General features: G+C 36.6%; 1 protein-coding gene and 2 pseudogenes across 2 annotated transcripts in view; 2 read left to right on the forward strand and 1 right to left on the reverse strand.

The window, feature by feature from the left end:
* Positions 1-16389, forward strand: part of STRN3 (striatin 3) — a 118270-nt gene that overhangs the window by 30180 nt on the left and 71701 nt on the right. The window lies entirely within an intron of this gene.
* On the forward strand, positions 348-5546 carry LOC128628196 (rRNA-processing protein FCF1 homolog; annotated as a pseudogene).
* On the reverse strand, positions 13199-13314 carry LOC119061169 (uncharacterized; annotated as a pseudogene).

Here is a 16389-nt window from a genome sequence, read left to right on the forward strand (position 1 = left end):
GGCCCGGCTGTCTCCCCTGAGGTCGCTCGCCTGGTTGCTCGCTGGGTCGCTCACTAGGTCTGACCCTGCGCCTGGATTCCGCAGGCCTGAGTATGTCTGGCCGAGTCCTCCTGTGCAACCCTGCTCCGCCAGCCGCTGGTTTCGCCCCTTACCGGTCAGGCTGAAGAATTTGTTGTTAACGGACTTCCGAAAAGTTCAATTTTCCGTGTTCTGGCTGTGTTTTCTGTTGCTAATATTTAGTTTTCTCTAATCTTGGTTGTGGGAGAAGGCACGGCACATCCACCTATGCCTCCATCTTGGCGGAAGTCCTCCCTTTTTTTTTTTTTTTTTTCCGGGTCCAACTTCTTTGGGACTCTCTGAGCTTCCTGGATTTCCTGGAAGTCTACTTCCTTTGCCAGATTGGGGAAATTCTCCTTTATTACTTGTTCATATAAGTTTTCCACTGGTGGCTGTTCCTCTTCCCCTTCTGGTACTCCTATAATTCGGATGTTGGAACGTTTAAAGATGTCCTGGAGGTTCCTAAGCCTCTCCTCATTTTTTTGAATTCTTGTTTCTTCATCCTTTTCTGTTTGGTCATTTTTCTCTTCCTTCTGGTCCACTTCCTTGATTTGAGTCCCAGTTTCCTTTCCATCACAAATGGTTTCCTGTGCATTTCCCGTCATTTCAATTAGTTTAGCCTTCATTTGTTCCTCTAATTTGTGACTAAAATCAACCAGTTCTGTGAGCATCCTGATCACCAGTGATTTGAACTGTGCATCTGAAAGTTTGGCTCTTCCTCGGTTGCTTAGATTTATTGGCTCTGGGGCTCTGAGTTCTTGAGCATGTTTTGGTCTGTTCCTGCCTGTTACATATGAGGAGCAGAGCCTTAGGTGTTCACCAGGGTGGGGCCATCAGGTTGCTGGGTTGTGATGCTGTATGTGGGGGCAGGGTCAGAGAGGGACAATAGTGGTCCCCTCTTCTGCTTCCTGCCACTGGGGCCTGTGCGGTTTGTCTCACTGCTCGCTCCTTTGCTGGTTTATTGGCGCGCGAATGTGTGCCAGTGGTCAGCCTGCTGCCTTGTGTCTCAGTGGGTCCGCCCGTTGCTACTCCATACCTGGGATCCGCCCACTGCTGCCCGCGCACCTGGGTTGGTCCGGGGGCTCTTTCCTGCTGGACCTGCTCTGCTGCTGGCTTTTTCCCTCTTACCGGTCTGGCTGAAAGGTTCGTTGTTGTCGGACTTTGGTATAGTTCAATTTTCTGTGTTTTGGCTGTGTTTTTTGTTACTAAAACTTTGTTGTCTTTAAACTTGGTTGTGTGACAAGGCATAGTGTTTTCACCTACGCCTCCATCTTGGCGGAAGTCCTGTCTTAAATATATTCTTAATTTTGATCACTAATGATCATTTGATAATTAACCGACTAGAGAAACAGAACTTCTGGGATCACAGACATTCTGATTGAACCAAAGGGAAAATTTCCTTTATGCTTGTGGAAAAACCTGCATTTTAGAAAAGAATGTCATTTGTCCTAGATGAATTAAATAGTTCTGGGTTTGTAATTCAGCCAGGATTGTATCTGTATAGTCATGCCCATATTTTATAGTTGAGAAAACTGAGAAACTGTAATTATTACTTCATTCATTCATTAAACAACAAATACTAAGTTTTACATATGCCAGGCACTGTTCTGGGTAATAGGAAGATATCAGTGAACAAAAGACAAATATTCATACTTTTATGCAGTTACATTCTTGTAGTATTTGCATAATTAGTGGTAAAACAAGGAGAATTGATTTGGTTTAGTATTCCAATGTTTTTAGTATGAAATTGGGCTGGCAAGTATTTTTCATCCTGCTTGCCAATTGAAATAATTTTATTATGGTTACCTGGAGCCTACATTATGTTAAGAACTCCTTTCTAACTCTGAGGCAAAGTTACTGATGTCTGCTTTTGGTGTGGTAGGGGAGCTGGTAGCATCCTGAGATTATCAACCCTGCCCATATCTCTCTAGCTGGTTTTCTTTCCCCATTCTTGTAAGCAGCCTTTTATCTTTAGCTTGGTGAACAGGACAAGGTACTGTGGAGTGAGACGGCATGGTTCCAGTTTCATTGCCTCCACTGCCATTCTTGTGATACTCATGAAGTTACTTAACCTCTTTGGCTCTTCGGTAAAAGCGAGGGAAATAATACCAAATCATAGGATCATTGTGTGGAGTAAATAAACACACACACTTAATACTTAAAACTGTGTTTGGCGTGTAGCATACCTGACAAGTATTTGTGATGTTTATTCTTCCAGCTTTTTATTTACAATTCTGAAGTGAAAAGTTCTGAAAATCAAAAGGTTTGTTAACCATTGGGTAGCGGAAACTTTACTTGAAGTGACTTGAGGCTATTAACCGTCTCTATCACATTTGCTGAAAACTTGTATTTGTTTGATTTTGTTGCTGCCACAATTTGCTTTGGATGAGGTGTTATGTAAAATGTAGCATATACACTTTTCTAATAATTTCCAGGTGGCATGATCATGGGGAAGCATAAGGAAATATATGACCATGAAGCAAATGCTTAATCTTATGAGATAGTCACGTGTATAACATCCACATAGCTGCTGAGTTGAGTACACTGGTGAATGGGATGGGAATTGAACCTCTAAGTGTTCACCTTGTTCCACCGTTTTTTTTTCTTTTTAATATATTTTATTGATTATGCCATTACAGTTGTCCCATTCTCCCCCTTCATTCCCCTCCACCGTACACACCCCCTCCTCTACCATTCCCCCCCTTTAGTTCATGTCCATGTGTCATAAGTTCTTTAGCTTCTACATTTCCCACACTATTCTTGCCCTCCCCCCTATTTTCTCCCCACTGTCTATGCTACTTATTCTCTGTACCTTTTCCCCCCTTCTCCTCCTCCCACTCCCCTGTTGGTAACCCTCCATGTGATCTCCATTTCTGTGGTTCTGTTTCTGTTCTAGTTATTTGCTTAGTTTGCTTTTGTTTTTGTTTTAGGTGTGGTTGTTAATAACTGTGAGTTTGCTGTCCTTTCACTGTTCATCTTTTTTATCTTCTTTTTCTTAGATAAGTCCCTTTAACATTTCATATAATAAGGGCTTGGTGATGATGAACTCCTTGAACTTGACCTTATCTGAGAAGCACTTTATCTGCCCTTCCATTCTGAATGAAAGCTTTGCTGGATAGAGCAATCTTGAATATAGGTCCTTGCCTTTTGTGACTTGGAATACTTCTTTCCAGCCCCTTCTTGCCTGTAAGGTGTCTTTTGAGAAATCAGCTGACAGTCTGATGGGAACTCCTTTGTAGGTGACTCTCCCTTTATCTCTTGGCTGCTTCTAGGATTGTCTACTTCATTTTAATCTTGGCTAATGTAATGATGGTGTGCCTTGGTGTGTTCCTTCTTGGGTCCATCTTCTTTGGGACTCTCTGAGCTTCCTGGATTTCCTGGAAGTCTATTTCCTTTGCCTGATTGGGGAAGTTCTCTTTTATTATTAGTTCAAATAAGTTTTCCCCTTGTTGCTCTTCCTCTTCCCCTTCTGGTACCCCAATAATTCAGATGTGTTCTACTGTTTTATTGTACTTTATCTGTCATATCGTATTTAAGCCTCCTAATAGTTCTGTGAATAAAGAAAAGGACAGATTAAAACCTAAAAAAAAAAGATCCTAGTGCTCTCAAGGAAAGAGAAGTCTCCCAATATTCTTCCTGCCTATTCTTCCAATATAACACATAGCCGGGCCCACCTTACCACATCCTGGTTGATACCAACTTTATCAACTTTTCCATCAAGGGTAAACTGGACCTAGTGCAGTCAGTGAATGGGCTGTCTGTGTACCAAGTGTATACCTGGTATAACTGACTGGGTAATGGCTGAAATTGAGAAATTGGGGCAGAAGTATTGAGTAGCTCTAAGGATTGCCAAAGATCCAAGATTTGAACAATTACCATGCACACACAAAGGAACCTATGCAGATGACTGTTTAGTAGAGAGAGTAACTCAGCACAAGTGTAACATTGTGGCCACAGTTGACCAGGACCTTAAAGGAAGAATCAGGAAGATCCCTGGAGTTCCCATCGTGCATATTTCTAATCATAGGTACAACATTGAGCGGATGCCAGATGATTATGGAGCCCCTCGGTTCTAATGCTTGAAGGATAAGGATGAAATTCCTCTGCTTTCCTTCAACTAACTTTCTCTGTTTATTAAACATGCTACAGAATGGGTTATTATTTCTCCACTCACCCATTTGCTCTGCTATGAGCTAAGTATGGTTAATTACAGTCACTTTTTATGTTGCTTTGAAAAATAAAAAAACAATTTCCAGAACACATTTGGCTTAGAGGACTTTGGTGAAGGAATGTGAACTGCTACTAGTGAAAATCATATTACATAACTACTAAAATTGCTTTGAGTTTTAAGAGAAAGAGTAATAAGTTAATCTAAGTTGTTCTTGAAAACTTGCTTGTGAAATTTTTTATTTGTAATTTGTTCTCCCATCCAAGTACTATCCAGGCCTGACCCTGCTTAGCTTCGTAGATCAGAAGAGATTGGGTGCATTCAGGGTATTATGGCCGTAGACTGTAATTTATTTATTTTTATTATAAAATTTGTAGTATCTTTTGAGGGCTTAAGAAATGGTTTCAAGAAACATACCAGTCTTAAGAATGTAAGTTTGCCCTCCAGTAACAAGAAAGATGGTTTTCCCCCTCTAACTGTAAAGAGCTGTGAAAACCATTTTGCTATTTTTTTTGATAAAACAGTAATTTTTCATTTAATCAACATTTTCTTTATTGGCTTCCACAAAGAATCAATCTTGTCAACAGAAAAAAAAAAAAACCCAGAAGCTAAAAGTCACTTACATAAAAGGCTTTACTGCTTAGTTTTTTAGAAATTATACCCGCCCATAGTTCAAAAATAATTTTAATCTCTTTTCAAAGATACATAAATTAAAATATGCTAGAAGTAGCAGAGTACATTTATTCTTAGCTTAGACATAACTCGATTGGTTTAAAGCAAACCAATTATTGCCAGGTAAAATGACATTGAGATTTTAGAGAATGGTGCTAGTGTTTTTATTAAATTTATAGAATTAAGTTTTGTTATGAATAGAAGATATTAAAATAAAGATTTTACTTGCATCTGGAAATGTTAGTATTTTGTTGGTGTATCTCTTTTTTCTTCAATTCTTAACTAGCTATAGAATTGGAAAATGAAAATTTTTACAAGCTATTTCCAAGCAGACTTTTTGTTTATTTTTTTTAATGTTTAATTTTTTTTGAGGACCCACTCCTCAGGTACATTATTTTACATTCCCACTAGCAAGGCAGGCAGGTTCCAGTTTCTCCATGTCCATGACAACACTTAATTGTTTTCCACTTTTTTGGTAGTAACCGTCCTGATCAGCATAAAGTGTCATCTTATCGTGTTGCCTTTTTTTTCCCCTTTTTCTTTTACTTTTTATTCACTTAGCATAAGGCTCTGCAGGTCCATCCATGCTGTTGGAAAGGGTAAAATTTCCTTCTTTCACAGCCAAGTAGTATTCCACTGTGTAAATGTACCATGCTTTTCTTTCTTTTTTTTTTTTTCCATTTTTGATTCCAGAAATACAGGAAGGGGTTGGGGTGGGGTGTGGGTGGGGAAGGAAGGAGAGATGGAGGAGGGGAGGGAGCGATGGGAGAAACACCAGTGGCTTACCTCTTGTATGTGCTTAATCTGGGACCCTACTTGCAATCTAGTATTGTGTCTTGACTATGAGTCTAACGAGACCTATGCTCCAGTCAGCTGGGCCACATGACAGCCAAGGCTGTACCACAGCTTTTTTTATCTGCTCATCTGCTGATGGACACTTGGGTTGCTTCCAATCTTGGCTATTGTAAATAATGCTCCATTGAACATTGGGGTGTATATATGCATTTGTATCAGTGTTGCAGTTTCTTTGGATGTATTCTCAGAGGTGGGATGGTGGTGCGTCAAAAGGCAGATCCATTTTTTATTTTTGAGATATCTCCATACTGCTTTACACAGTAGCTGCACCAGTCTGTATTCCCACCAACAGTGCAAAGAGTTCCCCTTTCTCCACATCCTCCCCAGCACTTGTTGTTTGTTGATTTGTTGATGATAGCCACTCCGATCGATGTGTTGTTTATTCTTGAAAAGAGTATGCCTTTTTCATGCACCTTGTTAAATGGGAAGCTGACTGTGCTTGCATTACTAGATGACTATTACAAAGATTTCTGTGCAGTGAGTCAACTGAATTATGAGGCTAAACGTGTGTATATTTTAAATTTAAGTTCCGTGATTCTGTTGATTAGCTAGGTTTTAAAACCTTTGTATATTATGAATTTTTTGTAGTTATGTTTCATATAAAATGTCAGTGAGCCAGCTGACTCTGTATATTTACAGCTGAATCTTCTTAACCTGAAGTATTTAAATGCTTGGAATAGAGTCACATGTAAAATTTTAGTTGACCATTAAGGGGAAAGGGTACTAACATTTGTTAATAGCCTACTATTTTCAGTAGCGGAGTTAAGAATTTACTAGTTGCTGTATCCTGATTTTGTTTTTAATTTGTTTTCAAACCTAAAGTATTTAACACTTTTTTGTTAATTCAAGTTTGTTCTGTAATGGTGGTGTAATTTCTGAATATTCCTTAGTTTTACAAAAAGTTCTAAAGAAAGTCTTAAAATCATGAAAACAAAACTCACCTGTATCTGGTGTTTGCATTTAGTTTAAATTTTTTGTTTAAAGTAAAATCAATTTTGTTAAGTAATTTATTTGTTTTAAGCAAAGAAATTATGTAAGAAACATTGGAAACTACAGTAATTGTGAAATGTTAGGCTAATATTAGCTGAATCAGTGTTGATTGTTTTGCATTGGTGACCTCTAGTGGCTTTGCAATACAGTGATCTGTCAACATCAAGTAATTCTTTTTAGATTCTCATGTTATAAACATATGCTGATTGTTCAGTGATCTCAGGTGATAAATAAAATATGGTCCCAATGAGTAACTTTACCTGTATTCCAAGGAAGAAAACTTACTTTAAAAATCAACAAGATTTGTTCATCTGAATTAACTGAGGTTGGATATGGAAACAAATTTTTTAAGTTCATTTTTGCCCCTGCAGTATATTTGTAGTAATGAATTTCAAGTTAATCATCTACTTTTATACTCTTTAAGTGAAATAATTAGAAACATATTCAAATTAGTTGAATTTAACAAATAAAAAACAAAAATATGCAGTTCCTAAAAATGTCCTTTTATTGGAAGTTACTACATGTATTATTGTAGAACCTTTTTCTCCTCTTAAGAACCTAGATCTTTGACCATATCTTCATAATAAAAACATACCTTTTAAAATTTTTTAAAATTTTACTTTTAGATAGAAGGGAAGAGCGGGAGAAAAAGACATCAGTTTGTTCTTCCATTTACTTATGCATTCATTGGTTGATTCTTGTGCCCTGATCGAAGATCAAACCTGCAGTCTTGGCGTGTTGGGATGACACTCTAACCAACTGTGCTACCTGGTCAGGGCCAAAAATATACTTCTTAAACATAACCCTTAAGAGTGAGATTAGTTTTTTAAACATTTTAAAATTATGAAGTATAATTTGTATACAGAAAAATGTATGAAACATTGCACAGTTTAACCAGTTTTTGTAAAGAGAACAACCATGATATCATTCTTGGAGAGGTCAAGAAATAGCGCCTTGCCAGCACCCCAGAAGTCTTACATCCTGTCTCCTCTAAATCATCTCTGCCTACTTCGCACGTAAGGGTGACCACTATCCTGACTTTTTACAGCATCATTTCCTTGCTTTTTAAAAAATGTTACCTTTATATGTTATGTAAGTGTGCGTTGCTCATTAGTTTTCCCTGATAGTGAACTTTCTATAAATGGAATAATATAGAAAGTTGTCTTTTATGTCTTGCTTATTTCCTTTAACATTGTTTATTCATCTGTATTATATGTAGCTCTATAGTATTTCATTGTACTAATATACCATAATTTATGTTTTGTAATTGACATTTATTTAGATTGTTTTGTAGTTTTTGGCAATTATAAAAAATGGTCTTGGGAATATTTTATAATAGGTCTCTTAGTATGCACATAGATACCTGCATTTCTTTTGGATTTCCATCTAGGAATTTTTTGGTTTTAATGTATTTATATCTTTAACTTTAATAGATAATGCAAAACTTTTTCGAAGTGGCTGTACCAGTTTATGGTCTCTTAAATTGTTTATTGGAATATCTGTCGATTTTATACCTTCTTCAACAAGTAGTACAATTAGATTTTTACAAATTTTAGCCAATCAGGTATTTTATTATTTTTCATATGTTTAATTTATATTTCTATTTAAAAGATTTTATTTATTCTTAGAGACAGGGGAAGGGAGGGAGAAAGAGAAGGAGAGAAACATCAATGTGTGGTTGCCTCTTATGTGGCCCCCACGGGGGACCTGGCCTGCAACCCAAGCATATGCCCTGACTAGGAGTCAAACTGGCAGCCCTTTAGTTCACAGCCCACACTCAGTTCACTGAGATATACCAGCCAGGGCTAATTTATATTTCTCTGAGCACTGTTGAGGTTGAGAGCTGTTTTATGTCTTTATTGACCATTTTGATATTTTGTGATCTTGTAGTGTAAGTCTTTTTACAATATTTCCATCAGGATGTCTTTTTAAAAAAAGTGGTATGTCATTTTGGGTAGTGGATAGAAATTATATGTTTATGAGCCCATTCTCAGCTCTATGTGTATGTTTTATAAATATCTTCTTTCATCTGGTTTTCTTTTTTTACAAAAAGACTGTTTTTCAGGCCCTGGCTGGTGTAGCTCAGTGGATTGAGTACGGGCCTGCGAACCAGAGTATCACGGTTCGATTCCCAGTCAGGGCACATGCCTGGGTTGCAGGCCGGTTCCCTGCAGGCTGGTTCCCTGCAGGGGATACATTAAAGGCAACCATACATTGATATTTCTCTCCCTCTCTCCTTCCCTTCCCCTCTAAAGATAAATAAAATATTTAAAAAAAAAAGACTTTGTTTTTCAAATTATATTTTACTGATTATGCTGTTACAGTTGTCCCAATTTTCTGCCTTTGCCCCCCTCCACCCAGCACTGTCCACTCCCTCAGGCAATCCCTACACCATCGTTCATGTCCATGAATCATGTATATAAGCTCTTCATCTACTCCATTTTCTGCACTGTATTTTACATCCCCATGGCTACTCTGTAACTCCCTGTTTGTACTGCTTTAATCCTTACCTCTATTCTCTCACACCCCCTCCCATCCGACAACCATCAAAACACTTTGAATCCATGATTCTGTCTCTGTTCTTCCTGTTTGCTTAGTTTGTTTTTTACATTCAGTTGTTGATAGATGTGTATTTATTGCCATTTTATTTAAATAAGTCCCTTTAACATTTCATATAATAATGGTTTGGTGACAATGAACTCCTTTAATTTTTTCTTGTTTAGAAAGCTCTTTATCTGCTCTTTAATTCTAAGTGATATCTTTCCTGGGTCCCTGCTTTTCAGGACTTAGAATGTTTCTTGCCAATCTCTTCTTGCCTGCAAAGTTTCTTTTGAGAAATCAGCTGACAGTCTTATTGGAACTCCCTCGTAGGTAACTATCTGCTTTTCTCTTGCTGCTTTTGAGATTTTCTCTTTATCTTTAGCCTGTGGCATTTAATTGTAATGTGTCTTCCTGTGATCCTTTTTCCATCCATCTTCTTTGGGATTCTCTGTGCTTCCCTGACTTGTATGTCTGTTTTCTTCATCAAATTAGGATGTTCTCTTTCATTTCTTCAAGTAGATTTCCAATTTCTTGCTCTTTCTCTTCTCCTTCTGGCACCCCTATGATGCAAATGTTGGAATGCTTGAAGTTGTCCCAGAGGCTGCTTACACTATCCTTTTTTTCTTTTTGATTCTCGAAGAGATTATTTTAAAAATATTTTTAAAAAGCTGTGCTAGCCCTGGCTGGGAGGCTGAGTTGGGTGGAGTATAATTTTTTATACCAAAATGTTGCAGGTTTGACTCCCAGTCAGCACACATACCTAGGTTGTAGGTTTGATTCCTGATCAAGATGTGTGTGGGAGGCAACCATCAATGTTTCTCTCTTTGTCTCTTTCCTCCTCTTCCTCTCTCTTTTAAAAAAAAATCAACATCCTCAGGTGAGGATTTAAAAAATATGTGCTAAAAAGCATATGACATCTTGCCCATATATAGGTGTACAGTTAGTAGTGTTGAGATGGAACATTTTTATCAGGCAAATCTGAAACATTAAACCTATTAAACAACTATTCCTTGTGCCCTGGTCCCATCCCCAGTAACTGCCTTTCTACTTAATGTTTCTATCAATTTAACTATACTATAGATACCTTGTAGGAGTGGAATCATACTCTGTCTTTTTCTATGTTCCAACTGATATAGCATAATGTCCCAAAGATTTAGTCATGTAGCATGTGACAGGATTTTCTTGCCTTTTAAGGCTGAATAATATTCCTTTGTATGTATATGCCACATTTTGTTTATCCATTTGTCTGTTTGATGCACAGTTGGTTTGCTTCCACCATTTGGCTATTGTGAATAAAGCTGCTATGAACATGAATGTGTAAATATCCCCTTGAGATCTTACTTTCAATTCTTTTGGATATATACCTAGAAGTGGAATTGTTGGGTATATAGTAGTTCTAGTTTTAGTTTTTTGAGGAACGTCCATACTGTTTTACATAATGGTTACATCATATTATAAATCCACGAGCAGTACACAAGAGTTTCAGTTTGTCTACATCCTCACCAAAACTTGTTAATGAGTGCTTTATTTTGAAAAATTCTACATTATTACTAGCTGAAGTCCATAGTTAAAGGTTCATTGTATATTATACTGGTGTATGTGTTCTGATAAATGCATAATGTTATGGAACTGCCATTATAATATCATACAGAATATGTGGTTTCACCAACCCTAAAACTTCCCTGTACTTCAACTATTCTTTTTCCTCTTTACCTGCCCACCCAACCCCACCAAAAAATAAATAAATTAGCTTGGCAACCATTGGTGTTTTAAGCTGTTTCTATAGTTATATCTATCCTTTTTAGAATGTCTTATAGTTGGAATCATGCAGAATGTAGCTTCTTCATCCTGGCTTCACTTAGGAATGTGTATTTAAGGTTCCTCCCTGTCTTTTCATGGCTTGTTAGTTCATTTCTTTTTATTGCTGAATAATATTTCCATGTATGGGTATACCACAGTTTGATTATCCATTCACCTGTTAAGGGTATTTTGGTTGATTCCAAGTTTTGGCAAGGAAGAATAAAGCAAGTATAAACATTCGTATGCTGATTTTTTGTGAACTCTGGGTTTAGACTTACATAGGTACCAAACAAAGAACATAATTGGTAGCCAAGTCTGTGGCTTGTCCTTACATTCTTTTAAATTTCTTTTGCAGAACACAACTATTTTCAGTGTAATAGAATTGAACTTACCCATTTTTTTCCATGGGTCATGCTTTTGAGTTTTGTATTTTAAAACTCATCACCAGCCCTGGCTGGTGTAGCTCCGTGGATTCACTGCAGGCCTGCGAACTGAAGGTTTGCCAGTTCAGTTCCCAGTCAGGGCACATGCCTGGGTTGCAGGCCAGGTCCCCTGTAGGGAGTCACATGACAGGCAACCACACACTGATGTTTCTCTCCCTCTCTTTCTTCTCTCTTCTCCTGTCTCTAAAAATAAATAAAATCTTTTTTTAAAAAAAGACTCATCACCAGATCTAGGTTTTCTTCTGTTTTACAAGTTTTATAGTTTTGTACTATACTATTAGTATATTATATATTTAATATAGAGTGAATATATAAGGTCTGTCTAGAAGATATCCAGCCACGTAATATGAAAAATGGGGACATTTATTGAACATAAAAGATACATGAAACATCATACATAGGATAATTAATGATGCCTCAGTCCCCTTGAGAGTAGGTACCTTGGGGCCTCACACAGTTCTCCCAGTTCTGCTCTTAACCTCATTGATATTTCCTGAATCTCTTTCTTTTCAAAGATGATTTTAGTTTTGGGAAAAACCAGAAGTCTCGGGGTGCCAAATCTGGGCTGTAGGGGAGTCTGAGTTGCCAGGTGATATGATGTTTTGCCAAACAAATCTGCACAAAATGAGATGCATCAGCAAGTGCATATCCTGGTGAAGCTGCCAATCACTGGTTGCCCATAGCTGCAGCCTTCTGAATCATCCAAATAGTTTCCATAGAGAAATGTTCATGCTTAATGCAAAATTTGATGCAGATGCATTGCTCAGCTTGCTCAGACATTTTGAGTGGGATGGCCACAGGGTGCACATGTTCACTCAATGGCATCTACCAACATCACTGACTAATACAGTGAAGGTATCGACGTTCACACATGCGCACTCCAGTACACTCTCCTTGGCTGCTTGGTTATGTTAACGTTGTGTAAACCATTCTCATTATATTAACAGTGGCGGGATTTTTCCAGACAGCCCTTATATATACACAGAGTATACATATATGTTTTTATTCTATACAGGGAGGGAGGAAGGAGAGAGAAATACAGATAGATAAAGTATGTTTTGAAGTCTGATAGTGTCAGCCTTCCCACTTTGCTTCTGTTCCCTGTTGTGTTATTATGAGTCTTTTGCCTTTCTATGTCAAGTTTAGAATCAGTTTGTTGATAACCACCAAATAACTGCTTAAATTTTTGTTGGGGTTGCATTGAATCTACACATCAAGTTTGAAGGAGTTGACATCTCAAAATATTAAGTCTTTCTATTAATATAGCATATGTACATGGAATATTTCTCCATTTACTTAGATCTTTGATGTTGTTCATCAGGGTTGTTTTTTTTCCTACTTCGTATATCTCTATGCATCATTTGTTGGATTTATACCTACAAAATTTTTTTTTCGCTGCCAGTATAAATTGCATTGGGTATTCAGTTTTAATTTCAAATTCCAGTTTTTATTGTTGACATATGGGAAGGCAGTTAACTTTTGTATATTAATTTTATATCCCACAACCTTGCTATAATCACTTATTAAATCTAGGAGTTTTTGTCATTGTTAATTCTTTAGAATTTCCTATGTAGACATTCATGCCATCTGCTGACAGTCTTATTTCTTCATAATTGATGTACTTGGAACTTTTCTTCCCTCCCTCCTTGCATCATTCCATCCTTCCTTCTTTACTATAGTGGGACACTTTACATATTTCTGTGACATCCTTGCACAATGACCATGCTGATCTTCGTTGTATCGTTCCAATTAAAATGTTCTTTTTTTGTTTATTGCATTAGCTAGAAATTTGCGTATGATATTGACTAGGAGTGGTTAAGGGGGGGCATCTTTCCTTGTTCCCAATTTAGGAGGGAAAGTATCCAGTTTCTTACCATTAAGCAGGATACTTACCCAGTAGGTTTTTGATAGATGATTTTCATCAAGTTGCACAAGTTCCTGTCCCTAGTTTGCTGGGGATTTTTGGTGTGAATGGTATTTGATTTTGTCAAATGCTTTTTCTGCATCTATTAGTACGGTGATAGGTTTTTTTTCTTTTTCAGACTGTGTAGCCAATCAACAATAGAGATTACATTAATAGATTTTCAAATGTTGAACCAGCCTTGCATACTCAAATCCCACTTGTAAGATAATGTGTGTGTCTGTGTAGTTGTATTTAATTTGCTAATATTTTGTTGAGTTTTGCCTCTGTGTCCATGAGAGATAGTAGTCAGTAGTTTTCTTGTTATATTTGTCCAATTTTGGTATTAGGATTAGGGTAGTGCTGACTTCAATAAATCAGTTAACAAATATACCCTCTGTTTCTATTTCCCGAGTAGATGTAGAGAATTGGTATTATTTTTTTCTTTAAATGTTTAGTGGACTTCACCAGTGAATCCCTCTTGGCCTGGTGCCTTCTGGTTTGGAAGGTTATTAATTATTGGTTCAATTTCTTTAGTAGATATAGGGCTATTCAAATTATCTATGTTTCTTGTATGAATTTTGGTAGATTGTATCTTTATAATCAGTCTGTTTCATTAGAGTTACCAAGTTTGTGGACAGAGATTCCTCAAAAACTTCAAAATGGAACTACTGTATGGTCCAGCAAATTCACTTCTGGGTATTTTCCCCCATAAAAATAAAAACACTAATTTGTGCACCCCTATGTTCATTGCAGCATTACTTAAAATAGCTGAGATATGGAAGCACCTAAGTGTCTTGATAGATGAATGGATAAAGAAGATGTAGTATATATGTGCAATGGAATATCACTTAGCCATAAAAAAGAATGAAATCTTGACATTTACAACAACATGGATGGATAGAAGGTGTTTTGCTAAATGAAGTCTGAGACAAAGATAGACAAATATAGTGTGTGTTCATTTGTATGTGGAATCTAAAAATCCACCAAAACGCAAACTCATAGACACAGGAAACAAAACCAATGGTTGCTGGAGGTGAGGGAAGGTAGGGGATGGACAAATAAGATAAAGGAGATAAAGGTACAAACTTCCAGATATAAAATAAATAGGTCACAGGGATTTAATGTATAGCATAGGGAATATGGTTAGTAATATTATTAATAACTTTGTATAGGAACAGATGGTTACTAGACTTAACGGTAATTACTTGATGATGTGTATAAATGTCAAATCAATATGTTGTATACCTGAAACTATAATACAGTATTATATGTCAGCTATACTTGAAAATTTTTTTTAAAGTTTTGTCAGGTATATGGTAATGGAGAGATTAGATTTTTAGTGGTGAGCATGCAGGTAGAAGACACAGGTATCTAATTATAATGTCATTATAATTAGATATGAAATTTATATATGTTATTAACCAATGTTACCGCAATAAATTAAAAACGAAGTTTGTGGGCATAGAGTTCATAGTATTTTTTTTTATTATCCAGAATTGTTCATGGAATTTGTAGTGATGACCCATTTTTTAATTTGTTATTTATGTCTTCTCACTCTTCTTAGGTAGCTTGGCTAGAAGATAATGTTACGATCTTTTCAAAAGAGTCAGCTTCATTGATTTTCTTTATGGTTTATTATGTTCCATGTTACTGATTTATTCTGTAATCTTTATTCTGCTTGCTTGAGTTTATAATGCTATTCTTTCTCTACTTCCCTAAAATGCAAGCTAACTTGTTGATTTTAGATTTTCTAATATATAGATTCCCTGTAAATTTCCCTGTACTTCCCCACATATGTTGATGTTTCCTCTTTTCATTTAGTTAAAAATACTTAAAACTTTCTTTGTACTTTGACTGTATATTACTTAGAAGTGTGTTATTTAATTTCCATGTATTTTGAGGTTTTTCCAACTATCTTTTACTGATTTTTTAAAAAGATATTTATTTATTTATTTTTAGACAAAAGGGAGGGGAGGGAGAAAGAGAGGGAGACCTGGCATGTAATCCAGGCATGTGCCCTAGACTGGGAACTGAACTGGCAACCCTTTGGTTCGCAGGCTGGCTGGCACTCAACCCACTGAGTATTAGAAATCTATATATTCTAAATATTAATCTCTTGTCAGATAATGTGATTGCAAATATTTCCTTCCATTTTATAGGTTGCTTTTTCACTGTTGATAGTGTTCATTAATACACAGAAGTGGTTTTTTTTTAGATTTTATTTATTTATCTTTAGAGAGGAAGGGAAGGAGAGAAGGAGAGAAACATCAATGTGTGGTTACCTCTCATGAGTCCCCTGCGGGGAACTGGCCTGTAACCCAGGCATGTGCCCTGACTGGGATTCGAACTGCAATCGTGGATACACAAAAGTTTTTAATTTTTATCAAGTCCACTTTGTTCATATTTTCTTTTGTTACCTGTGCCTTTGTGTCATATCCAATAAATTGCCAAATATAATGTTGTGAAGCTTTTGTCCTATTCTTTCTTCTAATTTTATAGCTTTAGGTTTTATGTTTAGGGCTTTGATCCATTTTGAATTAATTTTTGTATATGATGTTAGGTAATGGTCCAGTTTTATCCTTTTGCATGTGGATATTGTTTTCCCAATTCCAGTTGTTGAAGAGACGGGTCTGTTCCCATTGTGTAGGCTTGGCACTCTTGTCTAAGATCATTTGACCACACACATAAGGGTTCATTTCTGATTTCTCTATTTTGTTCTATTAGTCTATATGTCTGTCTTTTTGCAAGTATCTTATGGTTGATTACTGTTGCTTCATAGTATGTTTTGTAATCAGAGTGTGAGGCCTCTAACTTTGTTCTTTTTCAATATTATTTTTATTATTTATGGGGGGGTGTCCCTTGAGGTTTCATGTAAATTTTAGGATAGATTTTTTTTTTTATAACTGCAAGAAATGTCATTGGGATTTTGATAGGGATTGTGTTGAATGTGTGGGTTTAAT

The sequence above is a fragment of the Artibeus jamaicensis genome, unplaced genomic scaffold (assembly GCF_021234435.1).
Source record: "Artibeus jamaicensis isolate MK-2021 breed Jamaican fruit bat unplaced genomic scaffold, CSHL_Jam_final contig_588, whole genome shotgun sequence".
NCBI classification, from domain to species: domain Eukaryota; kingdom Metazoa; phylum Chordata; class Mammalia; order Chiroptera; family Phyllostomidae; genus Artibeus; species Artibeus jamaicensis.